Genomic DNA, 9950 nt, shown 5'->3' with positions numbered 1-9950 from the left:
TTGACATTTTGGGCTAGGTATTCTTTGTTGTGGGGTGCTGTCCGGTGCATCGTAAGACATTTAGCAGCATCATTGGATTCTAACCACCTTAGGCCAGTAACACTCCTTTGTCTGTGACGATCAAAAACGTCAAATATACCCGGGGGCTGGGGGCTGGGGGCAAAATTGTCCCTGATTGAGAACTACTGCCAAATGCTTCTTATTTTGGCAGTGGTTCTTGTTTTATTTATTAACTCTTCTTTTATTCCACGTCAGTATGAATTCAGAATTGTATGTAGTTGTAATCACAGTATAGATACAATTTTTCTTCTATTATTTTTACTTATTTCATAATAAGTATTTTCACTGTTACGGTATGATATTTGTTGGTTTTGTCTACCTAGGATTCCCTGCTCCTCCTTCCAGTAAGACCACCCCTTTGTCCATTGTGGAACTTCATCTCCCTTAGTCCAATCATTTGATTCTAGGGTCCTTCCCCTTGTCCAAAGTGTACACAAGGGACTCAGGCCTGACCAGTCATAATAATCCATCTCCAAAGCCACAGTGATTAGTCTCAGTGATAGGCGTATCACCCAAGTTGGGTCAATCAGAGCCCTTTCCTGGGAATTTGCTGGAAGACTCTATTTCATTTGGGTTGCCAAACTGTGATGTAAAGCTGAAGCTCCCTGCAGCTATGTCATTGGCTTGTTGGCAGTTCAAGAGAATGAAGCCAACACAGACAGAAAGCAGGGCTTAAGATGGGAGAGAAAATCCTGGTGGTATCATTTGAATCCCTACATCCATTCACCTCTAAGGGCAGTGAAACCCTTGTCAATAAATCTCTTCCCCCACATCCTTTCTTTTTTCATTTATTTTTTGCTAAGAAGGTTTGACATGGATTCTTTCACCTGCAACAAAAAAGAGTCCTGCTTAAGAAAATAATGTTCATGTTTATAATATTTAATGGTTCATATTTCCTCAAGTTGTAGTGCCATGATTTCCTTAACTGTTCTGCTAACATTAATCTTTAAAGTGATTTGAGATATTTTTCCCTTATAAATGCAGAGTTCTTTTTCAGTGCCTTTTGAATGACTTCTAGTAAATTTTCCATTAGTTTCCTCAAACATGGGCCCTTGGTTTGAATTCCGAACTACAAGATTTAAAATTGAATGATTTACCACCTGATTTAAGGCCATTTGGTTTTGCTTTATTCTCTTTTGCTTTTTTTTATGCTTCTATTACAGTCATTCCACCTGTGATTATACCAGCTGTTGTGGTATTATCTGCTCCAGCTGCATGGGCATATTTGAATGCATTAGTGTGCTATGTCAGTGGTTTAGGAAATTTTTTATGGTACCACAAAGATTAACTTCTGACCCTTGTAGTATGTATGTAGTGTTTCTTTTAACTATTAACTGCAAACTATTAACTGCAAAACCAATGTTGTTCAATATTAAGTTTTCAAATCTTTGCATTCACTGAAGATATAGAATTACTCTATTATCCTAATGTCTGTGAAAAATGTCTCTGAATGTTTCATTACTATGAAGTCTTTATGTATCTCATTTACCTGTGTAAATTAACTTTTCCATATCTAAGGTCTAGTTCAAATGTTATTGCATTCTATGATTTCTTTTATCACTTATTCAGTTTGTTTCCATCTCTCATTGCACTTAGTAAATCAACCTTATAACTATGAGAGATGATGCAATAATGATGGAAGTGCCAATTTAGGGTCCTATAATAGTCGTGGACTTACCTTTCAGAGAATCATAGGCAGCAACACGCTACAAAACATATCACCATCAAATTTATGGAATCATAGTTTATAATAACAAAAAAATTAGAAATAAATCAATGTTCATCATTGGGGGGCTAATTTAATGAGTTATGATACAGCCATAAAATGGAAAAGTATGCAGCTGGAAAAAAGAACAAATAAGTTTTAAATATATTGATACATCTCTAACATATATATATATACATTGTTTTTTTCTTTGCAGTATGCGGGCCTCTTACTGTTGTGGCCTCTCCCGTTGCAGAGCACAGGCTCCAGGCGCGCAGGCCCAGCGGCCATGGCTCATGGGCCCAGCCGCTCCGCGGCATGTGGGATCTTCCCGGACCGGGGTACGAACCTGTGTCCCTTGCATCGGCAGGTGGACTCTCAACCACTGTGCCACCAGGGAAGCCCTCTAAGATATATTATTAAGTATCTGAAGGGGTGGTGTAGCAGGGTAATTAAAATTGTGGACCTTGAAGTCTGGTCTAGGTTCAAAGACCAGGTCTGCTATTTATTAGTGGTGTAAACTTGGACAAATTTCTTAAGCCCAATTCTTCAGTTTTTTCACCTATGAAATGAAGATGTAATGGTAACTACCTTACACGATTGTATGAGGATCAAGTGAGTTAATACATGCCAAGCACTTAGAAGACTGTCTGGTTTATAGTAAGACAATAGAACTGTAACAATGGGATGTGAGTGAATGATTTTTGAATTATTTAATATAACTAATAAAAGTAAAAAATTTAATCTTTCTTGAATATATTGCAACATATTGAAAATATTAATCTTTATTGAATATATTACATATTTTCACCATTACTACCTTGTACTATAGTATTACACATATTCATGTAGAGGGTTATCTCTTCTTACTATGATGTCTTTGAGGAAAAGGCTTGGCTTTCCCTCAATTTTGTACCAAGTATGATCTCCAGCACGTGCCATGTGCAAGGTAAGTTCCATATGTATTTGTTGACTGTATTAATAAAACATTCAGATTCCTCTCTACATATAAAAATTTCAGAGCTTTCACATTTTTAAGGAGTTTTAGAAGATATCTAAGGGAGTTGATCCTATAATTTCAACATTTAGGGGCAAGTCCAGAGAATTTGTTAACATAGAATTTAGGAAGTTTATTTGTACCTGGATGAGCAGTATTGTGAACATATTTCCTTTCGTTAAAAAAAAAGAGTTTGGGGGGCTCCCCTGGTGGCGCAGTGGTTGAGAGTCCGCCTGCCGATGCAGGGGACGCGGGTTCGTGCCCCGGTCCGGGAAGATCCCACATGCCGCAGAGTGGCTAGACCCATGAGCCATGGCCGCTGAGCCTGCGCGTCTGGAGCCTGTGCTCCACAATGGGAGAGGCCACAACAGTGAGAGATCCGCGTACCGCAAAAAAAAATAAAAGAGTTTGGGGCTTCCCTGGTGGCTCAGTGGTTAAGAATCGCCCTGCCAATGCAGGAGACAGGGGTTCGAACCCTGGTCTGGGAAGATCTCACATGCCGCGGAGCAACTAAGCCCGTGCGCTACAACTACTGAGCCAATGCACTGCAACTACTGAAGCCCGCATGCCTAGAGCCCGTGCTCCGAAACAAGAGAAGCCACCGCAATGAGAAGCCTGGGCACTGCAAGGAAGAGTAGCCTCCACTCGCGCAACCAGAGAAAGCCCGCGCGCAGCAATGAAGACCCAACGCAGCCAAAAATAAATAATTTTTTTTTAAAAAAATTTTATTTTTAAATGAGGAAGAGAACTAATAGCTTTTAGGAACTTTCAGTCTCAGAAAGATTAAGAACTTGCCTGCCTTTGTACATCTAGCTGGTGATGGAGTCAGGGTTCGAACCTGGATATGGTTGATTGTTCTTTCGGCTGTAAAAGGGAGGTAGAAAGGAAAGCTACATTCACTGATTTGTAAGTGAGCCTCGGAGAGAGGACATGAGGAAGATGTTCCCTAGACTTTTACTTCAGCAGAGCTTATCTTTGCTGAGCACATCACCTAGCTATTTAAACTCCTTCCAAAACCTAGGACTGAATAAAAATAGTCAATATGTTAGGAATGTGAGGAAAAATATAACAAAATCATTTTATACAACTTAAGCCTTTGTCTCTGAGATTAAGTCCATCTAAAACTCTTAAATAAAATAAGAGGATATAAGTGACTTAAATGTTCCCTTTGTGATACTTAGAGATAATAGTTTCTATTCTTATATCATCATCTCAAATAAATATTAGTCATTGTCTAATGTAGGGTTTATCACATTGCATTTTTCCAGATCAATTTCATTATAAAATATAATAATGAGGTCATGGCATTTTCAAAGCATAAGTTTGCAGGTGTGTACCACTTCAGAAAACCTGAAATATGAAAATCCCCAAATGCTTGGTAAATTGGAGGATTGCATAAATTCAGTTACAGAAGAGTTCTTCACATTCCAAAATAATTGATCATGGGGTTTCTTTAAACAGGAGGGCATGACAGCTCATATTCATTTGGCAAAAGAAACTTTGTACTCTATCTGGGAAAGTTGTCCTCTTTAACTCAACGCAAAACTTCCAGAGGGATTTGTATCACAGAGCAAGGCATAGCTAAGTAAAAGGCTCAGCTGTCCCAGTCAATTCTGTTTACCAATGGGGGTGAGAATCAGGGCAAGTACCAAATTAGAATGGGTGGTCAGGGAAGACCTCTGATTAGGTGACATTTGAGCAAACAGCTGAATAGAATAAAGCCTGAATAAAGCTGATGGAGTCAGCCTTTTGATGACCCATTGGAAGAATGTTCTGGGCAGAGAACTCAGCAAGTAAGGTCTCCCAGGTCAGAACAAGCTTGGTGGATCAAGAAACAAAACACCAGACTGTCTGGAGTGTAGTAAACTAGGGGGAGTGGCTCACAATTAAGTCCTTAGATGTAAATGAGAATCAAGCAGGACATGGTAAGCACATGTAATTAATTTGGATCCTGAAATATTTAAGAGCTCAATAAATGGAAGCTCTTGTTATTAGAGATCAAATTATTGTTTTCTTCGTAATTCAAATTTAAATGTTTTTTGAAATGGGAGCACTTAGAGAAATACTTGTGAAATTTGTACCTCATGTCTTCACTAACACTGTAAAATTTAAATTCTATTAAAAACCATAAGAGAGTCATTTTCTAATTGTAAAGGCTGCTAAAACTATTTGTATAAAATTTATTGTTTTATAAATATTTGTTTATTGTTTCTAGCCTAGATTTATGCTGAGAGTCTTTTTTACCCCAATCCTTAACCATCAATCCTGAAAATATTCTCCTAAAATTTATTCAAGTTTTGTGGTTTATTTTTGATCAATCTGGAATTTAAGTTTAGATTGTGTGAGTTAGAGATTGTAGTAGGCTGAATGATAACCAATAAATATATTCAAATCCTAATTCCTAGAAATTGTGAATGTTACCTTATATGGCAATAGTGACTTTGCAGACATGATTAAAGCAAGGATTTTGAGATGAGGAGATTAGCCTGGATTTCCTGGGTAGGTCCTGAATATAATCACAAATGTCCATGTAGGAAGGAGGCAGAGGGAGACTTGTCACAGATTGGGAGAAGGCAAAGTGAAGACAGAGCAGAGAGTTTTGAAGATGTAATGCTGCTGGCCTTAAAGATGGAAAAAGGGGCCAAAAGCCAAGGAATGCAAGGAATGCAGCTCTAGCCGCTAGAACAAGCAAGGAAGGTCTTATCCCCTAGAGCTCTGGAAGGAGTTGCCCTGCCCATACTTTAGAATGTATATCTTGATTTCAATCTTCTGAGCTCCAGAACTGCAAGAGAATAAATTTGTGTTGTTTTAAGCTGCTAGTCTTCTGGTAATTTGTTACAGCAGCCATCAGAAATGAATACAGAAATCTAACTTTATGTTTTCCCCTATAGTTAACTAATTAATTATCCCAGTACCATTTATTGAAGAATACATTATTTCATAAGTGTTCTGAAATGTTAACTTTATCAAAATGTCAATATTCACTTAGAGCTAGTCTGTTTCTATTCTATCAATCAGTCTACTGATTCTTGAGACACTACCAAACGTTTAAATTGCAATAATTTTATAGTGCATTTACGTGAGTGGTAGTGTAATTCCTTCACCATGCTATACTCCACTCCCCCCCAAATTTCTTGCTTTAAGCGGCATTTATTTTTGCAGATAAACTTTAGATTCAATTTGTCTGGTAAAATTTTTAAATTTTGATGGAAGCTGCGCTAAGTACATAGAAACACTTGAATATTCCTATCCAGAAACACAGACTCTCTTTTCAGGTCTTTCCCCAGCTGCCCACCCTTTGGTGAAATTTTATAGTTTTTCTTCACTTATGTCTTGTAAATTTCTTAAGGCTTATTTGTTGCTACTGTGGAATAGGGTCTTTTTAAAATTACATTTTTTAAGTAGATACTATTGGTGCATAGGAGTGCTATTGGATTTTGAACCTGGCCACTCTGCTGAATCAATGTAGAGGTCTAATAATTTTCTCTTCGATTTTCCAGCAAGATAATCATATTGGGCTTCCCTGGTGGCGCAGTGGTTAAGAATCTGTCTGCTAATGCAGGGGACACGGGTTCGAGCCCTACTCTGGGAGGATCCCACATGCCGCAGAGCAACTAGGCCCGTGAGCCACAACTACTGAGCCTGTGCGTCTGGAGCCTGTGATCCACAACAAGAGAGGCCGCGATAGTGAGAGGCCTGCGCACCGTGATGAAGAGTGGTCCCCACTTGCCACAACTAGAGAAAGCCCTCCCACAGAAACGAACACACAGCACAGCAAAAATAAATAAATAAATTAATAAACTCCTACTCCCAACATCTAAAAAAAAAAAGATAATCATATTATCAATAAATATTATAATCTTTTCTTTCCCACTATTTATTATTTTATTTATCTTTCTTATCTTATTGCATTATCTAGAATCTATAGAAGAGTATTAAATGGTGATGGTGTTATTAGGCATATCTATTCTTTTTCTGACTCCAGTTGGAATACTTTCATGTTTCACTATGAAATATGAATATGTGTTTTACTTTATATGTTTTGTGGAGGTATTTTAACATAATCTATACATACAACATTTATACAGCAGTCCTCCCTTATCCGCGGTGGATATGTTCAAAAACCCCAGTGGATACCTGAAACCATGAATAGTACTGAACTGTACATATACTATGTTTTTTCTACCCATACATAGCAATGATAATATTTAATTTATAAATTAGGCACAGTAAGAGAGTATTCAAATTGCCAGCATCACTACTCCTGAACTTTGTGTCTATTATTAAATAAAATAAGGTTTACTTGAATACAATCCCTGTGATACAGATAAGCGAGATGGCTACTAAGTGACTAACGAACAGGTAGTGTATATAGCGTGGATATGCTGGACAAAGGGATGATTCATGTCCTGGGCAGAATAGAGTGGGACAGCACAAGATTTCATCGTGCTACTCAGAACAGCAAGCAATTTAAAATTTATAAATTGTTTATTTCTGGAATTTTTCATTTAATACTTTTGGACTGCAGTTGACTGCAGGTAACTGAAACTATGGAAAGCAAAACTGTGGACAAGTGGGGACTACTGTATATGCACAATAATGGTAACACTATTTCCTTCCATTTCTTAGGTTATTAATTATGACTTTAAATCAGAAGAACTGATTATGTTATTAAATCCATTTCCAATATCTATTGATATATATACTATATATAATAAGTATAATAAGTTTTTTAATGTTAAAAATTATTTTATTATATGTAAAACCTACTGGGTAATTTTATGTTTTCATTTAATATTAGTTCAGTATATTATTTAGAAAGTCTATAGCTCTCCTTCTTTTGTATTAAAAAAATGTCAGGCTTGGATTTCATTAATGCTGGTCTTAACAAAATAAATTTGGAAGTGCTTTGTCTTTTTCTTTTTAAAAATTCAGTAATAGTTTAACATAACAGAAATTGGAAGTCCTTATAGGCCTAATAGAACTGTATTGGTTTAGTATCTCTCTGGTGGTAGATTTTTGACAACTTTTTCAATTTTTTCTATAATTATTTAGTCTATTCATGTTTCCTACAACTTTTTGAATCAATTTTTATAACTTACACTCTCCTAGAAAATAAAGAGAAAAGTTTAACTTTCATTATTTATAATGTGCCTACAAATAAAAGAGACAGATAACTCATTTAAAAATAAGCAAATGCCAACTCTGCATAATTAATAGAAAAAAATTCAAAAGGCCAATTAATGTATGCTTTAACTCCATCCCATTTGGGGTAATCATATAGTCCTGTTTCCCCAGGAAAGGCCTGGTTATATGTGCTCTTCCAGTAAAATTATGACTAGTGTCATAAAGAGTCTTAAAAGTTTCCACTTTGGACAATACATTATTATGTGGACCCTAATTATAACAAATGAGATAAAAGTTTAAACAATAGTGAGTATTTTATTATTTATTTTTTGCCAATAAGATTAGCAAACATTAAAAAGATTTATAATATTCATTGCTGGAAGGGGTATGTTGAAACAGAGGAATATTTGTAGAAGAGATAACTGGTACCCTCCTTTTGGGTTATAAATTTGGCACTATCTATTAAAATTTTAATTGTGCACATCATTGGACCTAGCTATTGGACTTCTGGGATCTTACTTTATGGAAAAACTGATGCTAGTGTACAAACACACGTATGGCCAATGTTGTATGGGCTGTTGACTAAATACGTAAAGGTGCACCCAGAGAATGAGTTATTATGTATATGTTTAAAACAATGAGGCAGCCATATATAATGGAATGGAAAGATTTCCATAATACATTAAAAGAAAAAATAAGATGCAGAATGATAATACAGTTTTTTTTTTTGTTTGTTTTTTAGGAAAGGGTTTAATATTACATGGATTCAGAGGAAAATAAAGAGATCTGGAGAAAAAGAAGGGCTATTTCATAAAGAAGGGGATCAGGGGAAGTTTCAGAGTGAATTGGCAGGAAAAAAGGGACGACGGCTGTCCTGGCCCACGAACTGGTGTGAACAAAGACAAAAGGGCAGAAAATTGAATTGGAGGCTGGGAGTTTAGTTGGTTTAGAGTTTGCCATAGAGGTTAAAACTAAAAGTTCAAGGACCAAGGTACCACTGGCTGAAGGCTTTCATTGCCCACCCTGGCTTTGCTGTCTCTTTCGGGACCTGGCCAAGGACGGGGTGCCGTCATGGAGTTGACGTCCCCATAACAAGGACAGAAAGGTTTGACGCAAGGAGGCTGATAAAAGAAATGTTCACATATTGAGATATAGGGAAGTCATTCTGCCTTATACATGAGTTTAATTTTATGCTAACTAAAATAGCCTGTTGGGGCCTATCAAACATACATTATACATCTGCTTTAATTATTAAAGAAAAAGGGCACATTGACCAAAAGTAAAGAACGTCCATGTTAAAAATAAAGATTAAAAATGCCCCTTTTCCTGGGATACCAGTGCTGGTCCTCCTTTGATGATAAGACTCCCTTCCCACATGTCAAGGCCATGCTGACTCACTGTGTATGTCCTGTTGTTTTTGTTGTTTTGAAACCCTGAAGAAATGTAACCCTGGCTTTTTTTTTTTTTTTTTAAATAAGTTTATCTTTGGCTGCGTTGGGTCTTCGTTGCTGCGTGCAGGCTTTCTCTAGTTGCGGCGATCGGGGGCTGATGGTACAGTTTTAACTGACATTTGGTAAAATATACACATGTATAATTTGTTTTTCTATGCTTAGATAAAAGTTTGAAAATATATACACCAAATTTAACACCTATTATCATGAGGGTTCAGATGAACAGAAGCTGAAATCAGAAAATTCAATATAGGTTTTGTTAAAAGGTTAGGGAAAAAATCATTTTGAAAAAGCAGCATATTTATCAATGATCCTGAGATTCTATATATGTGCGTAGGAAACAGAAAAATCTGCTTCTGGCTTGGTAACAAACATCAAAGAATAAGTCTTTGGTTCAACTAGAACTGATGTTTCTTCTGGTTGGAAGCATGACCATTTTTCCTGTCAGAAAATGTCATAAATATATAAAAGCTTTTTGAATTCTGAAGAGATGGGAACACTAGACCTCAACGTATGTAGTTATTATTTTTATATATTTTTGTATATTTCTGTAAGAATACTTCTGTAACAGTCTTAGAATCTTAAGGCAGTAAGGGAATTCATCTTGTCA

This window comes from Monodon monoceros, unplaced genomic scaffold (assembly GCF_005190385.1).
Source record: "Monodon monoceros isolate NGI ecotype Baffin Bay Population unplaced genomic scaffold, NGI_Narwhal_1 Super_Scaffold_12, whole genome shotgun sequence".
In the NCBI taxonomy this organism is placed as follows: domain Eukaryota; kingdom Metazoa; phylum Chordata; class Mammalia; order Artiodactyla; family Monodontidae; genus Monodon; species Monodon monoceros.
The sequence above is the reverse complement of the archived record's forward strand: the minus strand, read 5'-3'. Positions refer to the sequence as shown.